Here is an 11892-nt window from a genome sequence, read left to right as displayed (position 1 = left end):
TCTCAGGGTCCTGGGATCAAGCCCCGCATTGGGCTCCCTGCTCAGCCAGAAGTCTGCTTCTCTCCCTCTGCCCCTCCCCCCCCTTGTGCTGGAGCTCTCTCTCTATGTCTCAAATAAATAAATAAAATCTTTTAAAAATAAAATAAAAATAAAATAAATTCCAGTTACTTAACATACAATGTAATATTAATTCCGGGTATACAATATAATGATTCAACACTTCCACAGGAGAACATGGGTGAGGGGTGCTTTTAGCAAGTTAGGTGGAGAGTGTTGGCACTGTGCTGGTTCCCACAGGGGTCCATGTATCTAGGCTGGACAGCAGGGGAGGAAAATGGCCCCTGCCTGTTCTTTTGTTCTTGGAGAAGTCTCCCAAAAATCCCTGCCCCTCCAGCATGTGCTCTGAGATTAGTAAACAGATCTTTCTCCTGTATACCCCAGGCATTTTTCAAACTGCTGTTTCTATGCTGTATCTCCATGGGGCTGTTTGTTGTGTTGTCCTTTTTTAGGGTCAGGCTTCAGTTTCTCATGGTCCTCGTTGCTCTCCCAGGGCCAAGCCTGTTGATTTTTTAAAGTTCCAGGTGTTAAGCCATGCCGATTGTAAGGACTTGTGAAATTAGGCCCCTCTGGTTTTCAAAGCCCAATGTTATAGGGATTCATCTTCCCCATGTGAGTTCTCTGTGCCTTGGGTATCTGGTGTGAGGGTCTGTTTCTCTCCTCTCTCTGTGCCTGTGGCCTCTCTCCATCTGCTGATAGTCCCACTGGTCTGTTTAACTCCAACCGTGTTTCTGCCTTTCCTACCCTCTTTGATGTGGCCTCTCCTCTATATTTAGCTGTGGAGAGTCTGTTCTGACAATTTTTGGTTCATTTTCTGGGTTATTTACACTGATGTGAGTGTTATCTACCTGTATCCATGGGAAGAAGGGAGTGGAAGATCTTCCTACTTCACCATCTTCCTTGGCAGTGTAAGGCAGTTAATATTCTGATAGTAAGTTAGCAGTCCTTCTGGCCTGAAGAATTGGAGGACAAAGTTTTTGGCAACCACAGCCACTGGGAAGTGAGGGGGAAATTCCAGAAAGGACAGAGCTGGAGATGAGGAGCATTAAATTCTGTCCAAATTTCTAACTTACCACTGAACAATGCATATATGAGACAGATGCAAACCAGCCCAGCTAAATAATCAGAGTTGGCGTTTAAACTGATTTACTACCAACACAAAAATATCAATACTCTTCAGGGGAAAATATGAGACTCTCAGAGCCTGCACAACCTAGCATTCCAAATATCCAGGTTAAAATAAAAAAAAAAAAACTGTTTAACAAGTGAAGAAACAGGAAAATGTCACCCAGTCTCAAGAAGAAAAGATATAGGAAAACAATCAAGAGATTACCATAATGTCAGAAATAGTGGACAAGGATTATAAAACAGCTATTACAACTATGCTTAATGAAGTGAAGAAAAATATGCTTGTGATCAATAGGATAGAAAATATTAGCAGAAAATATACATTATCTTTTTTTATTATGTTCAGTTAGCCAATATGTAGTACACTGTTATCTTTTTACAGGCATAATGGAAAAACCAGAATAAAAAAATAAAATATATGAAATAAAAATTTACTCAGTAGGCTTAATAGCAGAATGGAAAGGAGAAGGGAAAGAATGTGTAAACTTGAAGATAGAATAGATTTCTCTAATCTGAAGCAAAGAGAGAAATAATATTGGAAAAAAACTCTATAAAGTTTTAGAGACTTATAGAATGACACCTACAGTTCTGACATAAATGTCATTGGAATCCTAGAAAAAGAGAAGAGAATGGGGCAAAAAATTTGAATATATAATGGCTAAACATGTCCAAAATTTGTTGAAAAATTCGAGTAGTTCAGTGAACTTTAAGTAGGATAAATACAAATAAACCTGTGCATGGGAACATCATAGTATTGCTGAAAACCAAATGTAAAATCTTGAGGTAAATAAGAAATGATACCAGATGGAAACTGGGATCTTCAGGAATGAAGGATGATCAAGAAAAATGATAAATTTCTATGTAAATATAATAGACTATTCCTTCTTAAGTTTAAAAAATAATCTGTTATGATGGTGGAAAGCAAAAATTATAACACTATTTGATGGAGACTCCAATGTATGTAAATGTAATATATATAATAATGACTACAACATACAGCAGGGAGTGCATAGGGCTCAACTCATATGGCAGTAAGGTTTCTACATTCTACTGAAAATGATAAAATATTAATTATAACCTTATAGCTGTGAAAAATCAAGGATGTATATTTTAATCCCCAGAGCAACCACTAAAATTAAATAGAGATCTACTTAAAATTCAATAGGTAAGTTAAAATGTAACACTAAAAATACTCAAATGATACAAAAGAAAGCAGGAGCAGTAAAGAATGGGAAACAAACATAAAAAGATAATAAAATTGCAGACTTAAATCCATGCATACTAATTATTAAATTAAATGTAAATGGCCCAAAAGACAGAGACTGATAGATTACATAAAAACACAAAGCTCAACTGTGATGGTTAATCTTATGTGTCTACTTGATTGGGCATAGGGTGCCCAGATTAAACATTATTTCTGGATGTGTCTGTGAGGGTGTTTCCACTTGAGATTAGTATTTGAATCAGTAGACTCAGTAAAGGAAATTGTCCTCCCCAATGTGGGTGGGCGTCATCCAATCTGATAAGGAGGGCCTGAATAGAACAAAAAGTGGAAGAAGGAGGAATTTTCCTTTTTTCTTTTTTCTGCCTTAATGCTTGAGTTGGGACATTTTATTTTATTTATTTATTTTTCTATTGAATTATAGCTGACACTCAAGAATACATTAGTTTCTGGTATACAATACAGTGACTCAACAACTCTGTATGTTATGCAATGCTCACCACAAGTATAGATAAACTCTTTCACCATAAAACACTGTTACAATACCATTGACTGTATTCCTTATGCTGTATCTTTTATCCCTGTGACTTACTCATTCCATAACTGGAAGCGTGCATCTCCCACTCCCCTTCATCCATTTTATCTGTCCCCCACTTCCCTCCCCTCTGGCAGCCATCAGTTTGTTCTCTGTAATTATGGGTATGTTTCTGCTTTTTGTTTATTCATTTGTTTTGTTTAGATTCCACATATAAGTGAAATCATATGGTATTTGTCTTTCTCTGTCTGATTTATTTCACTTAGCATAATACCCTCTAGGTCCATCCATGTTGTTGCAAATGACAAGATTTCATCCTTTTACATGGCTGAGTAATATTCCAGTGTGTGTGTGTGTGTGTGTGTGTGTGTGTGTGTGTGTGTGTGCGCACTGCAGCACAACTTCTTTATACATTCATCTATTGATGGACACTTGGGTTGCTTCCATATCTTGGCTATTGTAAATAATGTTGCAATAAACATATGAATGCATATGTCTTTTGGAATTAGTGTATTTGTTTTCTTTTGGTAAATACCCAGCAGTGGAATTACTGGATCATATGGTATTTCCATTTTTAATTTTTTGAGGAACCTCTATCGGGCTGTTTTCCACAGTAGCTGCACCAAATTTACATTCCTATCAACATTGCACGAGGGTTCCTTTTTTGCCACATCCTTGCCAACACTTGTTAGTTGTATCTTTTTTATTTTAGCCATTCTGACAGGTATAAGGTGATATCTCATTGTGGTTTTGATTTGCATTTTCCTGATGATTAGTATTGTTGAGCATATTTTCATGTGTCTGTGGGCTATCTGTATGTCTCTTTTGAAAAAAAAAAAGTCTATTCAGGTCCTCTGCACATTTTTAATTGGATTATGTGGTGTTTTTGGTGTTGAGTTATATAAGTTCTTTATATATTTTGGATATTAACCCCTTATCATTCCAAATATCTTCTCCCATTCAGTAGGTTGCCTTTTTGTTTTCCTGATGGTTTCTTTCACTGTGCAAAAGTTTGTGTTTTGATATAGTCCCAATGGTTTATTTTTGCTTTTGTTTCCCTTGCTTGAGGAGACATATCTAGAAAAAATGTTTCTCTGGCTGATGTCAAAGAAGTTACTGCTTATATTTTCTTCTAGGAGTTTTATGGTTTCATATCTCACGTTTGGGTCTTTAATGTATTTTGAGTTTATTTTTGTGTATAGTGTAAGAAATTTTTTTTCATGTAGCCTTCCAGTTTTCCCAGTATCATTTGTTGAAGAGATGATCTTTTCCCCATCGTATATTTTTGCTGCCTTTGTTGCAGATTAATTGACCATATAAGTGTGGGTTTATTTTTGGGCTCGCTATTCTGTTTCATTGATGTTTGTGTCCATTTTTGTGCCAGGACCACACCATTTGAATTACTACAGATTTATAGGATGTGTTGCAAACTATGATTGTGATACCTCCAGCATCGGTCTTCTTTCTCAAGATTCCTTTGGCTACTCAGGGTCTTTTGTGTTTCTATACAAATTTTAGGATGATTTGTTCTAGTTCTGTGAAAAATGTTATTGCTATTTTGATCTATTTTGATAGGGATTGCATTAAATCTGTACATTGCTTTGGATACTATGGACATTTTAAATATTAATTCTTTCAATCCATGAGCACGGAATGTCTTTCCATTTGTTTGTGTTGTCTTCAGTTTCTTTCATCAGTGTTTTATAGTTTTCAGAGCGTAGGTCTTTCACCTCCTTGGTTAAATTAATTCCTAAGTATTTTATTCATCTTGGTGCAATTATAAATGAAATTGTTTTCTTAATTTCTCTTTCTGCTACTTCAATATTAGTGTATAGAATTGCAACTGATTTCTATGTACTAATTTTGTATCCTGCAACTTTACTTAATTATTACTTCTTATATAATTTTTTTGTGGAGTCTTTATGGTTTTCTATATATAGAATCATGTCCTCTGCATCAACTCTGTATCAACTTCTTCCTTACCAATTTGGATGCCTCTTATTTCATTTTATTGTCTGATTGCTATGGCTAGGCCATCCAGTACTATGTTGAATAAAAGTGGTGAGAGTGGACATCCTTGTCTTGTTCCTGATTATAGAGGAAAGAACTGAGACATTTTATATCATCTTCTCTGATCCTCAAACCAGGTTTTACACCATTGGCTGCTTTGGTTCTTAAGCCTTTGGACTCTGACTGAATTAGACCATCAGCTTTAGTCAGTGTCCAGCTTGCAAATGGTAGATTGTGGGACTTCTCAGCCTCTATAATTGCATGAGCCAATTCCTCATAATAAATATTATATTTATTATACAATATAAATCATTATATATATATATATATATATATATATACAGACACACATATAACACACACACAGACATATCCTTAAATCCTACTGGTTTTGTTTCTCTGGAGAAGTGTGACTTACACATCAATGTAATACCATCTATATGAAACCCACTTTAAGTATAAAGAATACATAGTTTAAAAAGTAAAAGCATGGAATATGATATACCATGAAAACACTAAAAAGAAAGCTGGAATAGTGTTATTAATATCAGATAAAGCATATTATCGGAGATGCTGAAAGACATTCCATAACTATGAAGGTGACAATTCTCCCTGAACATATAACATTTTAAGATCCAGGAAAGGGAGGTGGGTGGGGGATGGGGTAACTGGGTGATGGGCATTAAAGAGGGCACGTGATGTGATGAGCACTGGGTGTCATATGCAACTAATGAATCATTGACCACTACATAAAAAACTAATGATGTACTATATGTTGGTTAATTGACTTTAAATTAAAAAAATAAATCCTTAAAAAATTTTTAAAATTAGAAAAAATAAAATGTGTATGTATCTAGCAAAAGAGCTTCAAATATTTGAGCAAAAACTGATAAAAATAAGGAGAAATAGACAAATCCACAGTTACTGTTGAACACTTCAACACTCTTCACCCAACAACCAGTAGAACAATTATACAGAAAATCAGTAAGGGCACAAAAGACCAGAATACACTATCAACAATTTGATCTAATTTCCATTTATAGAACACTTCACCCAACAACAGGGGAATGCATCCTTTTCAGGTGAATATGGAACATACACCAAGAGAGAGCATATTATGGAGCGCAAAACAAACCTTGAGAAATTTAACAGAATAGAAATAATGCAATGATCCCAACAGAATCAAACTAAAATTCAATAAGAAAGATACCTAGAAAATCTCCAAATAGTCAGAAATGACAGAAAATACTTCTATACAATTGATGGGTGAAAAAGGAACTCTCAAGGGAAATTTTAAAAAATATTCTGAACTGAGTGAATGAAAATAGAGATATAACATGTCATAGCTGTGGGATGCCATTGAAGCATCACTTAGAGGGAAATTCATAGCAGTTAATGCTTATCCTAGAAATAGGTATAAGATCTAAAATCAGTAATCCCAACTTCCATGTTATGAAACTAGGAAAAGAAGATCATATTAAACCCAAAGGAAGCATAAGAAAGAAATGATAAAAAAAAGAGCCCAGAAATCAATGAAATTAACAGAAAAGCATGAGAAAATCAATTAAACCAAAGCTGGTTCATTGACAAGATCAATAAAATTGACAAAGCTCTGGCCAGATTGACCAACACAGAAAGAGGGAAGACACAAATGACCAGTATCAGTCATGAACAAGGGAATCTCACCACAGGACCTAGAGGCATGAAAAAGAAAATAAAGGAATACCGTAAAAGACTCTATGCCTTTAATTTGGCAACTTAGATAAAATGGACCTTAAATAGTCCTATATTCATTAAAGAATTGAGTATACAGTTAGTGCCAGAAGGAATTTATTAGAGAGGATTACACTACAGAGGTGGCTACCACAAGTCTTTTTGCCATTCCTCTCTTACTCAAGAACTGACATTTTGCTAACTAGCGGGTTGTACATCAAATCTTTTTTATTGGTGAAACTAATGCCATACTGTTATGATTAATGCTAGAAACGGGATTTTAGTTGTAAAATTAAAAGTATTCAACATAGGAGAGACTTGCACGGTCTCTCTCTCTCTCTAAAATAAAAAGTATTCAGGGGCACCTGGGTGGCTCAGTTGGTTGAGTGGCTGCCTACAGCTCAGGTCATGACCTCAAGAGTCCTGGAACCTAGCCCTGCGTCAGGCTCCCTGCTCAGCAGGCAGTCTGCTTCTCCCTCTGCCTCTGCCCCTCTCTCTGCTTGTGCTCTGTCTCTCTCCCTTAAATAAATAAAATAAAATAAAATAAAATAAAATAAAATAAAATAAAATAAAATGTATTCAATATATATGGATTAGTTACAATAGAAGACACCTCGTATCTTCACATAAACAGGGTATAAGAATACTCCAAGGGTTTTACCCTATACTCCATAGAATAACACTAGTGACTTGATCCCCAAAGGATCCTGTGCTCTGCCGTTAGTTTAGGAGGATTTCTGACTGTATGAAGCTAATGAGAAAACTATGTACTGTATCTTCCATAAGGATGTGCTCAGAGCACTTAAAACAACAGAGTTGTTTTAATCAAGCTTATAGAAGAGGTTTTATGATAAGCTATACTTACTTTGCTAATGAATAATGTCTGTATGAGGCAGAATTCTATTTTGTTTTATTATTTTTAAATTCCTGGTGATGGGTATTAAAGAGGGCACGTACTGCATGGAGCACTGGGTGTTATACGCAAACAATGAATCATGGATCACTACATCAAAAACTAATGATGTATGGTGATTAACATAGCATAATAAAATAAAATTTAAAAAAAAGAAAAAATATTTTATTTATTCATTTGAGAGCGAGAGAGCATGGGCAGGGGGAGGGGCAGGGGGAGAAGCAGGCTCTCCACTAAGCAGGGAGCCCAATGCGGGGCTCAATCCCAGGACTCCGGGATCACGACCTGAGCTGAAGGCAGACGCTTAACGACTGAACCACCCAGGTGCCCCAAGGCAGAATTTTATATAAGCCTTTGTTTTTATTGTAATCTTTTTTTTGGGGGGGGTACCAAATTACTTTATTTGAAGAATGGTACGAATGAAAAGTTAAGTAGATGTTTTGGTACAACTTATAGAAAAGGTAAAGGTAACCCCAACATGCATGCACTGCCTTGGTGACCAGGGAAGTCACCCTTGTGGCTATGGGAAGACAGCCTAAGGCTTAGCCTTCACTATCACTGTTTTCCAAGGTGTGCTTGTCAAAGAGTTACTCTGCCATGCCAGATTCGGGAGCCCCCATCTTGCGCAGGTTGGTTACGTGGTCACCCAATTCTTTGATGGATTTCACCTGCTCGTTCAGGTAATGAGTCTCAGTGAAGTCACACAAATGGGGGTCACTTTTATCAGTGGCCAGTTTGTGCAGTTCCAGTAGTGACTGATTCACGCTCTTTTCCCCAAATGTAATGCACACTCCATTGCATTCAGCCCATTCTCCCAATCATCACGGTCTGGTTTCTTGATATCCTGAAGGAAGATTCGGCCACCTCGTTGGTTCTGCAGCTTCATCAGTTTCTCAGCATGTTCCCTCTCCTCATGAGATTGGTGAAGAAAATATTTGGCGAAGATCTTCAAAGCCACATCATCGCGGTCAAAGTAGTAAGACATGGACAGGCAGACGTAGGAGGCGTAGAGCTCCAGGTTGATCTGGCGGCTGATGGCGGCCTCCAAGTCCTGGTGGTAGTTCTGGCGCCCGTACGAGGGGGCCGCGGTCGTCATGGCGGCGGCTGAGAAAAGGCGGCAGCAAGCAGCGGCGGGGGCCTTGGAGCGGTCCAAGGGCGCGGCGAAGAGATGGCAGAGGCCTGGCTCCGAACGGCCGGCCCGGGTAGGGGACGAGCGCCGGGTTCCGTCCAAGCACTGTTGAAGCAGGAAACCGCGGCGACTCTCGGCGGAGACTGTCTTTATTGTAATCTTGTAGTGAGAACACAGAGGAGTAGCTAGAGCTCACCACCTCAGATTTCTTTGCCAGCCATCACTATATACCAAATCATAGATGTACATTACCAAGTGACTTAGGTCAGTTGGCATTAGCTAGCTATTATGCTAAACATTTTGTGTTCATTAACTCATTTATTTCTCAAAGCAATGCTAGGGGACAGGAACAAGGCATAAGATAAAACAGTAAGGTGAGTAAGGTGAAGCTCAGAGAGATGAAATGACTTACCCAAAGTTATACAGCAAGGTCAGGGACCCAGGTTGTCTGATTTCAGTGCTGGTGTTTTAACCACTGCATTCCATTCCACTACCTGATGTTTTTAACTTTCTTTCTTTTCTTTTCTTTTTTCTTTCTTTCTTTCTTTCTTTCTTTCTTTCTTTCTTTCTTTCTTTCTTTCTTTCTTTCTTTCTTTTTCTTTCTTTCTTTCTTTCTTCAAGAGTGAGAGCAAGGGGAGGGTCAGAGTGGGAGGGAGAGAGACAAGCAGATGCTGGGCTGAGGGCAGAGCCTGATGCAGGGCTCGATCTCACGACCCTGAGGTCATGACCTGAGCCAAAACCAAGAGTCGGATGCTTAACCCACTCAGCCACCCAGGCACCCCCTACTACCTGATGTTTTTGGTTTTTTTTTTTTGCATTTTTTAAAATATTTTATTCATTCACTTGAGACGCAGAGATACACAGAGAGAGCATGAGCAGGTTACCTGATGTTTTTAATCATCTCCTGGGAATATACGAAATTGAATAGATGATATCAGTAGGAATCAGCCTTCTGTGGAGCTGAGGACAGGCTAAATTTACAGTCCCTGGATATTAGAGGTATCGGGGACTCAGTTATGGAGAGCTTAATATGGCAACCGTGTTGACCTCAATACTCCTGATGACACTTGGGGTTGAGTTTTTTTTTAATTTTTTAAAATTTTTTTAATTTTTAAAAAATTTTTTTAAAGATTTTATTTATTTATTTGACAGAGAGAGACACAGCGAGAGAGGGAACACAAGCAGGGGGAGTGGGAGAGGGAGAAGCAGGCTTCCCACAGAGCAGGGAGCCCGACACGGGGCTCGATCCCAGGACCCCGGGATCACAACCTGAGCCGAAACAGACGCTTAATGACTGAGCCACCCAGGCGCCCCGAGTTTTTTTTTAATAACACCTTTATTGAGATGTAATTTACATACCATAAAATTCATCTTTTAAAGTGTATGATTAAGTGGTTTTTCGGATATTCAGAGTTGTGCAGCTCTTCTCTGTTAGCCCTGGTTGGGGAAATTGATTCTTTTGTATTTGTGACATTGGTCAAATTTTGATTAATGGCCTATTGTTTGGCCATCTCTGCTGCAACAAGTCAAACCCTAAATGTTCCACCAGGTTCCTCCAGCCTTGGTCTTTGTGGAAGTCATTCAAAGGAGCATTTAGGGTGGCTCCCTGAAACATGAGCATTTTTTCATTTTTCTTTTGTCAGCTATTAACTAGCCCTGCCCAGACCTCCTACAGAAAATACATGTGGGAGGTACGCGGGAGAGGCTCCTCCCTACCCTGCGGGCACAAAAGTATCTTCAGTATGAAACTTGCAAAGAGATTAAAGTTTCTGTTTCAGTCATTTCTTCTGGATAAAACAGCGGTGCCTCATCTGAGGTCACAACCAGGTTAACCAGCAACTTATTATGAATGAGGCACTCTGTCTTACACATATCTTCACTACTACTTCTAAAACACACACACGGCTGATAGGATGGATAAAGCACAAAGCCTTTCTAACCGTGTGGCTAAATTCCTAGTAACTTTTTTTTCATTATATATTTTCTTAATCAGCAGATAAAAAAAGTACAGCTACTCTCATGGGATAATCAGAGGAAGTTTTGATGGACCAAAGAAGTCATGTGGACTCAAAAAAGTGGAGGGAACCACTGAGTTAAATACTCTTCATAGGGTATCAAATTTTCACTCGGTAGGGAGTCAACCGATCAGCAGTCATTAACACAATGGTCGTAATTCACTGGATTGCTTCTGGGTAGCCCATGAAACAATTTCATCCTAAAAGCAGAGTGGGAATCAGAAATGGCCCCAAGCAGGTCTAGGGGGCTAAGAAGTTCAGCATTTGGAGTGCCCCGCGTGCTTGGGGAAATCAATGCTTTTTGTATTGATGACAGTAGTCAGAGTCTGATGGATTAATGTTTGGCTGGTACCACTCCAAAGAGCCAAACCCTAAATGTTCTCGCGTGTTGGAAGACACTCGAGGGGGAAAAAAGAAGGGTGCTGAGCACTAGGGGTGGGGTCTAAAATGAAGGAGGGGGCTGCCAAATGTGCGATCCAGACCATATCTACCCGCTTCTTCGTCTGTTGGGAGGGCAAGGAGACAGTGATATCTACCCCCAAAGTTAGCAGATGACTTTTAGAGTTCCCTTTCTTTGGAGCTTCTCCCTTCCCTTTGTTCCTTCCCAGAAACTCCTCCCCGGATACTTGCTTGCAAACCTTCCCCATCCCATCCAACCCGGAGTCCCACTTTCTATCCAAAGCCATTCAATCAGCTTGAATTGTCTTGTGTTTTTCTGGAGGGGTTCCCTCTCCAAAGTTGCCAGGATGTCTCAATATTCTTGGAGCTTGTCCTCAGTTTCCAAAACTTTAGGGCGTCCCATCAGCCACAGTTCTGACTTCAAATACACACTGACCTTTTCCTTTCAACCAAACGCCCTCCCCCTTCCCCATTGCATTGCATCAGAGCCTTCTTGAGCCTGTTGTTGCTCCAGGCATCCCCCTGCCTGTGGCTTGGGGTTAATATCTGGTCCTTTCCAATCCCACCCCATGTGATTGTGTCTTTGTTTCAGATCCAGGAGAGTAATCACACTCAGGCTGGGTCTCCACTAGCCAAAGCAAAAGAGACATTTGAGGAAACAATTGGCCAGTCCCTGCAGAAGGGGATTTTGGGTTGTCTGAAAACCAGCCTATTGCCTCAATTCTCCTCTCTACCTGACATGACCTCAGGGCCCTAAGTGGCTACTTTCCT

At 39.0% G+C, this 11892-nt stretch overlaps 1 pseudogene; it reads right to left on the bottom strand.

The window, feature by feature from the left end:
• Positions 1–7983: 7983 nt before the first annotated feature.
• LOC112810200 (ferritin heavy chain pseudogene) lies at positions 7984–8674 on the bottom strand (annotated as a pseudogene).
• Positions 8675–11892: the final 3218 nt, after the last annotated feature.

The sequence above is a fragment of the Callorhinus ursinus genome, unplaced genomic scaffold, assembly GCF_003265705.2.
Source record: "Callorhinus ursinus isolate GAN/ISIS: 27379988/994484 unplaced genomic scaffold, GSC_fseal_2.0 scaffold65, whole genome shotgun sequence".
NCBI lineage: Eukaryota > Metazoa > Chordata > Mammalia > Carnivora > Otariidae > Callorhinus > Callorhinus ursinus.
This window is presented reverse-complemented; position numbering and strand designations above follow the sequence as displayed.